The sequence below is a fragment of the Cricetulus griseus genome (genome assembly GCF_003668045.3).
Source record: "Cricetulus griseus strain 17A/GY chromosome 1 unlocalized genomic scaffold, alternate assembly CriGri-PICRH-1.0 chr1_0, whole genome shotgun sequence".
NCBI classification, from domain to species: domain Eukaryota; kingdom Metazoa; phylum Chordata; class Mammalia; order Rodentia; family Cricetidae; genus Cricetulus; species Cricetulus griseus.
In genome coordinates, this window is record NW_023276806.1 from 124538149 (window position 1) to 124551221 (window position 13073).

Genomic DNA, 13073 nt, shown 5'->3' on the forward strand with positions numbered 1-13073 from the left:
TGCACAGTGCACCTAGGAGTCCAGGTTGGAAGCTAAGAAGAGAGTAAGCTGTGAAACTAAAGATCAGCATTCATGAGCTGCCAGTCTGAAGTCCGTAGATAAAAGGAAAAAGAGTTTCAGAATTCGCTTTGAAGGACTGTTCATGGAGGATCTGAAATACAGAACACAGGTGTGAGACCTATTGTCCAAAGTCCACAGACAGTAGAGTCAGACCTGTTTCCTGGGGAGTGAAGGTAGGGCTTACCTAGGGTGACGGAACTGTCATTCGCCTTGAACTTCTCAAGTTCACAGTGTTCCATTTCATCAGTTAGCTGTTACAAATGATTCAGCTTAAGTATTTGTTTGTTAGCCACTAAAGGCAATCTGAGATGCACACTTTCAAGTAAAATCATTTCCAGCTATACTATCCAGTATTTCAGTGTTATTTTTGCCATTTTTATATCTTTCTTACATTCTTATCTTATTGTCTTTAAGCATTTCTCTACTCTTGACAGATTACAGAAGCTCCAACTAAACTTTGGAGTTTATATATGTGATAAAATCTAATACAACATATGCCATCTATTTTGATGATCTGATTTTCACAACGGACAGATGTTATAATTTACAAAGTTACAACCTAATAGAAATACCTTGCTCTTGTTTTTACATCCTGATATTTCAAACATTCTTTGTTACTGTTATTTTCACAGCTGTTCGAAACTATATTGTATTCTTGCATGCCTAAGCTGTGAAGGCCCCATTCTCATCTTAAGTCACTGTCCCAATACGGACCCTTCCCTCACAAGTTAAGGAAGCTTCTGTCAGGTTGAAGTGCTCATGGTTAACTCCTTCTATCAGGCTTTAGTTCTTACATGATGCTAGACACTAAGATATTAAATCTCTCTGACCAGGATGAATACTCTAAAATTCATTAGAAAGCATTGCTTATTCTTTGTTTCTATATTTCAATTCTTTGAGGTTTCCCTTGTGGTTCAGATTCTGATATATGCCCTACAGGTATTTGAAATTAATGTGGATCCAGTGGTTTACAGGTAGTACTCATTTTATTGAATTTGGATTAAGTTTCTCTTCTAGGTTGTGCAAATATTCTGTATCTTGTTTATCAAAAAAAAAAAAACATAGTGAGTGTGACTTGTCCATGGTGTTAATTTTATGCCTTATGTGTTTGAAGCTCCCTTTTAGGTGTTACGATCCAAACTCTTAGTGAGTAGTAGAGCCACTCATAGAATAAAATGGCATTCTTTCTGACTAGCAACAAATTAGTTCAATTGTGTTTAGCCTGATAATTACTTAGCCTAAGATATTTTGTTGTGGTTTTATTTATTTTTTGATAGTATTTCATTTTTAATTTTTCTAAGTCTTTATTTTTGTTTCAATATGTCTCAATACAGAAAATAACTCACATTACAAATGCAGTGTTTTGTACTTGAACTGGAGCATTTGGTACAATACATTCAGTGTAATTCCTATGTCTTTGTTTTTCTGAGCTTAATTTGGTGTTTCTATTTACACCATATTTTTAATTTTCATGTTTAGATTTATCATTATATTTTTTCCTCAAGTACATTAGAGCTTAAACTCATTTGGAGTTACTGTAGTAATTTCTCCCTTGGAATCCTTCATTCCTTTTCTACTTCATGAGAACTAACTATATTTGTTGTCTCCTGAGTGTAAGAAGGCAGCCTCTGTAATACCCGCTTCCTAGAGGAAGACTCATTATTTTCTTCATTAAAATGAATCATTTACAGGAGAAAAGGGGATCCATCCTTAACTTCATTAATCACCCTTTCACATAACACCCTTGCAGCTCAGCTTGCCATCAATAAGAAAGTTTTATAAAGGTACACTCAAAAACAGCAAGTTAAAATGAGGTAGAGGACACTTGATGAAATTACAACATCAGTCTTTAAGATGTCTTTCTGAGTTCAGAGCCTTTACACCTCACAGGGCTGTCATTAAAGGTGTCTCGGATTCATCAAATTCTCTGAGCTTCTAGACAGAGCCACTATATAGTTGATCTGTGTTCAGATAAATTTTGAACTAATAATGTCATAATGTTTGCTATTTCTCAATATTCCTATTAAAATTTTATTTTATCATTGTAAATTATTTTTACTTAATAAATTTAGTTCAGTTTCCCAGGTGACCATATTGCCAGTAACGAAAATCTCCTCTCTGTGTATTCATGTATTAGCAATAAAAACACATGTGTTGATGTTTATACAAAGATTAATTGACATAGAATATAAGGTGACATTATAAAAGTAAATAAAATATTTAAAATGTGTACTACATGACCATTTAGCCAATGGACCATGTACAAGATGTAGTACAAAGCCAAACAGAATAGATACAACAATGCTGCTACCAATTAATGTGGGCTAGTAAACACTGCTATTTCTAAATCCACACAGCTAAGAAATGTGAGCATAGTTACTAGGAATAACAAGATTCTGAGCTGTAAGAGAGAAGGTGTAACTTTTGGTTAAGCAATATATAGTCTTGGCCAGCAGGCAACTAGCCAAGGAAGGAGTTAGAAAATTAACCCTCTAATCTTTCACATCCACACCTACTAATCACTATTGAAGCCTTCCATTGTCTATACCCTAACTGAATCCAACAGTTCTGGGAGCCAGAATGATGTGGTCCACAGTAGGCTTTCTCCTGGATCACTAGCATGGTCAACGAGTGAATGATAGATCTGATTGACAAATGGGAACTGTGTACATCAGGCAATTTTCCAGAAGATTAGTTTTCTGATTGGTCCTGTGATTTGTGAGTTGTAGAAGTTTGGTAGAATGATACGGGAAATTAATCAATTTTCTCAAATTTCACTGTTCCAAAAAAAGTTTTGCTTCCTTTTCTGATTTCATATTCATCAAAATGTCTCTTTAATTATACAGAAGGAGAAATATGCATACACCTCCATATATGTGAATGTGTGTGTGTGAATATTTGTATGTGTATACTGGAGATAGAGTGAGACACATTCCTTTTAAAAATGTACTAGCTACACTGCACAGCAGTTAATATTGTTAATATTAAAGGTTTGGTGTAAATAATTGACATTTTAAAAGTGTTACAAGATTACAGAACACCAATTATTGAAAACAGGAGATTATAACAGCCTTTAATCCCCAAAGAATGTAGGAAAATTGAAAACAAACACGTGTGTGCATTCGTACACATGCACCAAAGCCCCATTAGAAGAAAAAAATGCACTTTAAACTCTCTTATAAGAATTCTCAGTGCTGGAGAGATGGCTCACAGGTCAAAAGCACTGGCTGCTCTTCCAGAGTTCAATTCCCAGCAACCACACGGTGGCTCACAACGATCCTGTAATAAGATCTGCTGCCCTCTTCTGGTGTGCAGATATACATGCAGGCAAAACACTGTATACATAATAAATAAAACTTTTTAAAAAATAAGGAGACATTTTGAAGAATGTTTAAAAAAATTCTCAAGCATAGACAATGGGCAAGATTAAAATTAGGAAACCTAGAAAGAACTGTGTCTATGAATGCAAGAGAAGCCCAATTATTATGATGGGCACAAAAGCTGGCAACAAGTATTATTCTTCACATTTCTGTGGATGGCTTTGAGGTATTTTCAAAATATTTGCTAATTTTGGTTATACCATAAATAAACCTTTTTGGTGTTCTGAGACACACTTAGAACCAGTTGACCTTAACAATGGCAGGAATGCAACCGATTGTTGTCTCTGGAATACACAACAATGGGAGTTAATTTTTGGAACCTGATGAAATTAAGGAATGAGAGGCAGTCTCTTTCATGTCTCTGGACTCTCATGTCTCAAAACTCATGTGATTTGAATACAAAAATTTCTGAGTAAACCAAATTTCTATCTCATTGAAATTTTTTGAACTTCTGATGTCATATTTTAAAACTGTCATTTTGCAACATGAAAGACAGAAACCATTGGGTAAAAGAAGTTGGAAACTTAGGGACATCAACAGTGTGTATGAAGCAAGTATTAAATAATAAACAGCAGCTCAGTGTTCTCAAAAATGTCCTCATTCCAAATTTTGAGTTTTTTATTATTTTGAAATAAAATTAATATTAATGAAAGAAAGCTTGAAAATAAATCAAAAGTATTTTCTCCTAGCTATTCAAAAGCAAACTACAGAGTTGCTACCCACATCTGAACCCTCCCAGAACAAATAACACAGCCATTGTAACTACTGACATCCTGCTACACACTCCACTGGCTTAATTCAGCTGAGTCAGTTACTCAATAATGTCCCAATGGCAGAAAGCACATACCAGGCTCATGCATTGCTCATAGCTGTCCCTTTTCCTGTCTTCATATTGCCCTGTCTGCAACTTTTCAATTAATTCTTTCAGAACATGAATTTTGACAATTGTATTGATGTGCCTTTCTCATTACATCTTCCAAATGACACATGGTGCCATTTTATTCTACCACTGGACCAACGACTTAAGTTGTTTTCTTCATTAAAGCCACCTTTTTCAATTTTTCTTTCTCAGACCAAGTCTGAACTGTTGTAACCATCCTGCCACTATTCTTATTACTTCTACCTATTAGTCTTCACTATTGTTGCAGCTCTGATCCGATTATTGATGACATCGTTGAATTACATATACAAATGTCACTGTATTGTGGAGATTTTTAAAAAATTTGCTTGCAATTTATTTGTAAACATTAGTATTGATAGGATTTATTTTCCTAATTTAATAAGTTATAATATAACACTACTATTTCCTTGGGTAGCTTAACAGTTTTCTTATGAAAGTTTGCAATCACACACAAGTACATATACAACAGTTAAAAATTAGTCAGCATTCTTGAATATTACTTAGTACTTACTTCAAGTTGGATTTTTTTGGTTGTCTAAAAAGTACTGATTGTTTAAATCAGGATTTATTGAAGCCTATTTGTTGGATTTGATTCTTAGTTCTTTGAAAACCCTGAAAGTTGTTAAAAAAAATAACAGCTTTTCCATTTCCACTGCCATTTAGTTTTAATTCATTACTTTTTGTGCTGCATATTGACTGGTCTCCTGTGTGTTAAGCAAGCACTATAGCTACCACCAAGCCATATGCCCGGTGCCATATTTTATTTTTAAAAAATGCAGTGCTATCCTGTCCCCTTCCCCACATGCCCTCCTACTTCCCTCTCTGATTCACAGCCTTCTCCTCTTGAACCATCCTTGTTACTTACTCATATAAATGAATGCACTCATGAATACAAGCTGTGGAGTCTAGCCAGTGTTGCTTACAGACATTTGTTTCCAGGGATGACATTTGGCTGAGAAAGACTGGGGTCTTATCAGAATCTGTTCTTGAGCTCACTGTGTGGGCCAAGATGCTCTGCTACACTTGGCCCTCCACTTCTGGTTCCCAGGTTCTGTGACTATGGGTCATGCTATAACTCACCTAGCTTCCTTGATTTTCTTTCAATTACCCTTTTTAATAGACTTTTTAAAAGTTGAATTCTACTTAATGTACGCATCAGGAAATATTCTTTTTAACTCTCCAAACTTTTAAACTTGTGATAATTTTGTACACTTATGTAATGTATTTTCATCAGATCAATTCTCTAAATCACTCCCTCTCAATTTCTTCCTGTCTTTCCAATGTTTTTCCCTTCCAAACTTAATGTGTTTTCTTTTATAAAATATACTGAATAAAGACTTTATTTTTCCTGAAACTGCAGTTATCAAATATTGTCCAGCAATGAAACCTCAGCCTGGATTCTGTGTCCTCCCTCAGTCCTATTGTTTTTCTTTGAACATTTTTGTAGTTTCTGGTACTATAGGATTTTCGAAATGATCCTGTACTTTTCCAACACCAGCTTGGCGGATGACTATTTCTTTAAAATTAAAAAAAGGAAGACAGAAAGAAAAAGAAAAAAATAATTTCTTTGAGAGAGACCAGAGACAGTTGTCTAGAAAGTAAGACCTGTATGTTGCCTATTTATGGCTTTAGGAAAATTCTTCCCAGTACCAATCAAGGAATAGTGCTTAGAAATGGTTATTTTTAATATTATAGTTCCACCCAAGTACATGAAATGTATCAATACACTGATGTAACTGAAAACTTAATGCATGCCATCTAATTATATACACATCTACTAGTGATACATCTATTTCCATCTGTCACCTATTTTTCTCCATGCCATGTAAGTCCTTTCTATGACAGATATCTGCTTCTCATGATATTGCATGAACTAAGAAATGGAATCATTTCATCTGTATGCCATCAGTTGATGTTGCTCCTCCTGTCTCCAAAGGATAACCTTCTTACCCCACTGTGGTCAGACATGCCTGGCACAGTTAGTAACTCTTCCTCCATATAATGCTCTGCCTACTCCTACTCCATGGGAATGAATAACACCCTCACTCTACTCAGATTGCAATTTTAAATGATAGCATGTTCTTAGCTCTTACATCCAACTGTGTTCTCAATGTGCTTCCTTGACTTTGCTCATCACATTAATACCTTGATTCTTGTTTTCCTTCTCATTCTCTGTCTATATCTGCCTTTACCCGCCTCTGTGTCTGTCTCTCACTGCCTGTCCCATCTACTATCCCTGTGTGTGTCTCCAGAAACTCGTTTTCACTCTAGGAATCTTCAGGTTTTCTCTCTTGTCTAATTTCACTCTTATATGCATGAGTGTTTTCCTTTATTTCTATAAGGTTTCCAATTATTTTCTCCATTTACCTTAACCTTTATGTGCTACCTCTGATATTATTTGCACAGCTCCCATTTTTATTCCTCATATCTTATGTTTGTACTTGCATACTTTGTGTCTCTATAGCTCCTTGTGGTTCTCTGAAAGTATTTCTCAGTGTTAACATCAAGGCTTTTTGTATCCATCCTTTACTCAGAATCATATAATGCATTACCTAGTCTGTCTTTTCATGTTTTTCATAATTATTCTATTTTATTTAATAATTATTTAATAATTTTAAATTTGCTCCTCATTGTTAATATGTTCTGATGTTTTTCTTCTGTTTTTAGTTAGATTGTTTATTGGCATCCTGTATTTTCCAATGTGGCTAGTTTGTGGGTGATGTTAGCTATTCTTTGAGTCATCTTTAGTTGTGCATGTACACCTCATATCTAAGTACCTGTTGCCTTAGATGTACAATTTTACCATTTTGTGACTTATGAGAGGACACAGCTTATGGACAGGAATCAGTCTATACCTTCTTGAGTAAATTGGCTAAGAGTTAATTTCTCCAGGTGTTACTAAACTAGTCTAAAGCATCTTCCCTTTCAGCCAATACAGTAGGCAGTTCCAATATCAAGGGATTCAGTGTTATTAGATGCTGTTCTAGGAAGAGAAAATATCCTTGAGTTTTAATACAACTATCTCTGGAGATTTGGAAGAGAAAATAAATACCTGAGAAAGAAAGTTTGTTGAAATCCCTTTGAAATAGAACTTCAGCCCTGCAGGCATGGGGAAGCCTGACTAACCTGATCTCTGTCCCACTTGAGAATCTTTCCTCACAATATCTGCTCCTGTGATCTGAGTGGAGCAATTACATACATCTATGTGTCCTATTTGTGATCACACATGCTGTGTTCATGTTTCTAAATAATTTTCATATTTGCACAGCCCCATATTTATCATTATCTTCTAAGGGGACCCTTAGAGTACTTTTGTTGCCTTCTCTAATTTCTACTGTAGATTTTGCTGTAGAGAGCTAAACTATTCCTTGACTATTGTTGCTGCTGTTATACAGGCACTTTGCTTTGACAGGGAGCTATTTACTTTAATAATGGCAGCAGTGGTAATGGGAACTTTAGAATGTCAGTTTATCAAAAATTTTTACAGAGATTTGTTACTAAAATTTAAAGCATGAGCATGGTATTGTTTGAAAAGAAATAGACTGTGTATGTGTACTTTCAAATATGGATATAGAATAATGAATTAATATGCATCATGACACACACACATATGACATACAAATAATTAGACAAAATGTTTCATTTTGCTATGAGACTGCTTTATTTGAACTACTCTTTGTTCTTTAAAAAAGTTATTTTGTTAGTGGAAAGACTATGGTATAAATATAGCAATGACATTCAGTCTCTGTCCTCACTTTTTTATTCTCTATCACCTATAATAAGCTATAGGTCACTGAAAAAACCTCAATTAACACCAAAGTATGAGTTGAATATGGACCTTATCTGGTATCCATAGTTATGTCACATATGGATATCAAAACAACGGTTGCTATTAAAAAGATTTCAAATACATATGTTTATGTGTGTGTGTCTATGTAAAAAGCTTATAGTAGAATGTTATAAAGAAGTGTTTGCCAAATATTAAAACTGTATATATATAATATTGACATATTACAACTACATATATAAAGATTAGAAAGCAGAGGCAGGCTACACCAACCCCCTCTCACCAGAACCTGTAACCTACAAATCCCACTCAGCCTCCAAGCCCACACATCCCTTGTAACATCAGTGGCTCCCTGAGACACAGATATCTATTGCACAGAGAAGACTGAGAGGTGAGTGGCAAACTTCCCACCTTGACCAAACTGCTTCTAGGCCCTAAGTCCTGGGAAACACTGGGGCCTTCCTCAACCCATGTCAGCTATACTAGTTGGTCAGCAGAAGAAGCTCTTGTAGGCAGGCTACACCAATACCCCCTCACTGGTCTCCATAACCTACAAGTCCCACTCTTCCCCAAACCCAAACATTGCTCATGAACTGAGTGGCTCCCTGAGACATAGACATCTACTAAGGACTGAGAAAGGGAACTGAGAGGATTGGTTCAAGAGGCAAAGACACTTCTTGCACCAACTGGAGGAAGATATGGCCAAAAGACATTTAAGAAAGTGTTCAACATCCTTAATCATCAGAGAAATGCAAACTGAAAACAACTCTGAGATACTATGTTATGCTAAGATCTAAAATACTGAGAACTACTCATATTGAAGAAGATGTGGAGTTAGAGGAATATTCTTCCATTGCTGGTGTGAGTGAAAACTTGTACAGCCACTTTAGAAATCAGTTTGGATGTTTCTCTGAAAATTGCAAATCAATGTACCTCAAGACCCAGTGATACAACTCTTGAGCATATATCCAAAGGATGTTCAATCATACCATGATGACACTTGCTCAGCAATGTCATACACATACTGTGTTCATGAAACTTGCAGTCAAATGAATGGAACTGGGAACAACCATCCTGAGAGAGGTAACCCAAACTGAGAAAGATGAATACAGTATGTGTTCAATCATTAGTGTATATTAGATGTAACACAACGGATAACCAGATTATAACCATGGCTCCAGAAAAGACAGGTAACAAGGAGTATCCTAACAAGGACACATGGACCACCCTGGGAAACAAAATTAGATGAGATCTACTTGGTTAATTAAGGATGCTGGTGGTAAGGGACAGAGGAGAGGGGATGAGAACATGAGGGAACATGAGGTCAAGGGGGTTGAGATTAATTGGAAGAGCAATGAAAAACATACCTTAATAGAGAGACTCTGCACATGTAATCAGATTGATGAATACCCCAACTATCATTATAGAGCCCTCATCCAGCAATTGATGGAAACAGGCACATAGATTCACCAAAAAGAACCAAGCCTAGCTCCCAGAATCCAGTTGAAGAGAGGAAGGAGGAAATATATGAGCAAGGGAGGTCAAGATCATGATGGAGGAATATACAGAGACAGCTAAACCAAGCTCATAGAAACTCATGAACTCTAGACCTACAACTGTGGGGACTACAGTGGACTGAATTAGGCCCTCTGTGTGTGGGAGACAATTGTGAAACTTTAACTATCAGAGGGTCCCCAGCAGTAGGATCATGACACAAACCTGGTATATGAGCTGGCTTGCTGGATCCCATTCGCTATATTGGGAGACCATGCTCAGCCTTAAGGCATGGGAGAAGTTCTTGGCACTGCCCAAACCTATTGTGTCAGACTTTTTTGCCTGCACATTAGAGCCCTTACCTGTGAGGAGGAGTGGACTAGGGATGGGCTCAGGGGGAGTTGATGGGTGGGTGAGAGGAGGGGTGGGAAGGAGAACTGTGGTTGGAATGTAAAATGAAATGTTAAGAATATATAAATTATAAAAAAGTAAAAAGTAGTGAGCAAAGCATTTAGATAAATAAATTGGGTTAATAACAACAGTATATTCAGAAAAATTGATACAATAGTAAGAAAAATGAAGTAAAATTTCATATTTGAATCTTACCTTTTGTGCAAGTGATATTCCACATTTTTGATAATTTAATAAAATCTGTAAGAGGAAGACAGATGCCAAAATATTTGGAAGTTTGTATAATCCACATATCAAAAGTAATTCAGTAAAAGGAGATATAAAGTTACCAAATAAATACTTACATGTGTATATGTGTAGTTTGTGTAAAAATATTACCGAGTGTAGGACATGTCTTGATGAAGTACAGCTCATTCCAGAAATGCACATATCTGCAAACACTGTAAAGTGAAGAGCTTCCAGCTATCTCCATCAATGACTCAACTTCTGCTTGTGGGAAAACCTCTTAGCAAAATAAGAATAGAAGTGAATTTCTTAATTTGGTAAAAGGAATTTCCCAGAAACATATGTCAAGAATGTTTTAAGAGATAAAATGTTTAAAATATTCTGTTTAAGTTAATAATAAAAGGTTAAGATCAGAGAACATTGTTTTTTCCCATCTCTCTGTGCATGGACTCTAGGGCAAAATGGTAGGTTGCTAGCAGGAAGCAAGGAGGTTAAGCAGATGTCTGAGTGGGGGGAAGATATGTGATCTCCGCCTTGGGAGGCAGAACCCTTGGTCTTGCTTGCAGCCTGTCTAGCTAGTTGGTGAAGTTGAGGTAAGTGAGAGACCTTGATAGAAAGCACAGGGAGGCAGGGAAGATAGCTCAGCAATGAAAGGAGACTGGAAAGATAGCTGAGCTACCAAACACTTACCATATAAGTGTGAAGAATTGAGTTTGTATTCCCAGAAGTCAAGTAAAAGCTGATTGGGAGTATCAACTTTCCAGTTTTCTGAATTCCCATTATTTGAATCTACAGACCAAACTGGCTTGTGAAACCAGAAATCATGTATCCATGGGCTCAACTGAGAGACCTTGCTTCAATGAATAACATTAGTAATAGTAGATAGTAGGAGTAATAGTAATAGTAATTAAGAAGGATTCCTGATATCAATATCAGGCCTCTACATACAGTCACACACAAAAGTGTGGACATGCACAGACATAAGGTCAGACACATATACACACACACACATAAACACACACACATTTGCTCACAAGCATGAGCACATACCTCAGACTCATACATTGAAACTTAATAAATAAGAGAGCAATAGAGAAAGATACCATATGTCAACCTCTGGTTTCCACTTGTGCACACATACAGGTCTGCTCAAGTACACATATATGTGCACAAACAGACACTCATTCATATACATATGAACGGGTAGAAAGGAGTTGTCTTCATGGAAAACTACCAACGTCAAGTACCCTAGGGATTGAGAGGCCACAGTCCCAGCATGTCACCATCCTGTATTGGCCAGACAGAATGAGTGCCACTACAATGAGCAAGTATATAGTATAGAGATGAGAGAGAAGGAGAAGCAAAGCAGGTCAAGTGCTCTGGAGGGAGGCAGTACTGGGGATGTGTCAGCAGGTCATGTACAGGTTGAGGTGAGAGCCATGCAATGGCACCAGAGCCCATGGTAATGTCCAGGCTGGTGCTGCTACCAAGGACAATGCCTGGTTCCATGGTCCTGCTGCATCTGTGTTGATGTCTGTGACCTGTATTACCACCAGAAGCCATGAGAATGCTCATTGTCTGGCCTGCCACCTGAGGTCATGTTGGTGTCCAAGAATCTTGCTGAGTTGGCTCTGTCTGTCTTTGTCCCTGGGAGAGTTGGTCCCAGTGGCAAGGGCAAGGGAGAGCTGGCTATGCTTCTGGAAATGGGGAGCAGGCTCCTAGTGGAAGTCTGGGCTTACCAATTCAGCTACAATGCAGGCGCACATTTCAGGATATGAGTTGGGCCACCACATCATCTACCCCACCTGTGACTTCATGGAGTGCCTGAAGTGACTGGTCCTGTGGAACCACAGCCATGAGATCTCAAAGATTCAGGGCAATGGCAGAATACCCAAGATGAGTCTTGCTGAGGGTCCAGTATAGTACCAGCCAGCTGCCTTGAATCAGAACAGTGACTCAATGCAATAAACATTTATAAGGAAAACATTTTGGCCAAAGTGTATGTGGTATGACACACTGCAGCTCCCAAAGTCATTACAACAATTAAAATGTGATGGAGAAGCAGGAAAGCTGGAGGAGGAAAGTAATTATTTTAACATTTTTATTTCTATTTTTTTCTTTGAACTGGGAATAGGCTACAAGGGTGGATGACAGAAATGGAAAGACTGGGAAATTCATAAAAATCAATTTATAGTTATATATTAAAAAAAACCCTATGGATGAACTACTATGACACTGAAGATGAACAAAAACATTCATTATAAATCAAAGGTATAAAAATAAGTGATATTCTTGTCTGCAATATAAATTGTTAGAAAAAATAGTTATGAAACAATAAAAATAATTTCAATAACAGCTGCACAAAAATTTGTTGACAGACATAAATAAAGACAAGTGAAATCAAGTAGGAATTATACCATGTTTGTATAGTAAAGAATGAGTATCATTTACTCAGGGTGCCTTGCAATCTTAATGGAAAACAAAAAGTAAAAGCAAAACCAAAATCATGAACCTTAAAAAATTAGCATTAAATTTCATTTGAAAGTAGAAGTCCATAAATGCAGTCAAATTCAGGAAGAAATTGCATAGTGATGAGGTGATGATAAGATCACAACAGTAAAGCTAAAAATAGACCCATATATATTATAAATCTATCAACTTCAGTAAGACAAACTACAGAATAAATTATATAATAGCAATTTATTTTCCACAGTTCAAGATCTGGATCAACAATATGAACTTGAAAAAAAATCTAGTTTCAGTATTTCAAATGTTTGAAGAGCATGTGAATCACATACAATTAGAATAAGGATGT

At 36.5% G+C, this 13073-nt stretch overlaps 1 protein-coding gene across 1 annotated transcript in view; it reads left to right on the forward strand.

Moving 5' to 3' along the window:
• Positions 1–13073, forward strand: part of Naaladl2 (N-acetylated alpha-linked acidic dipeptidase like 2) — an 879343-nt gene that overhangs the window by 546574 nt on the left and 319696 nt on the right. The window lies entirely within an intron of this gene.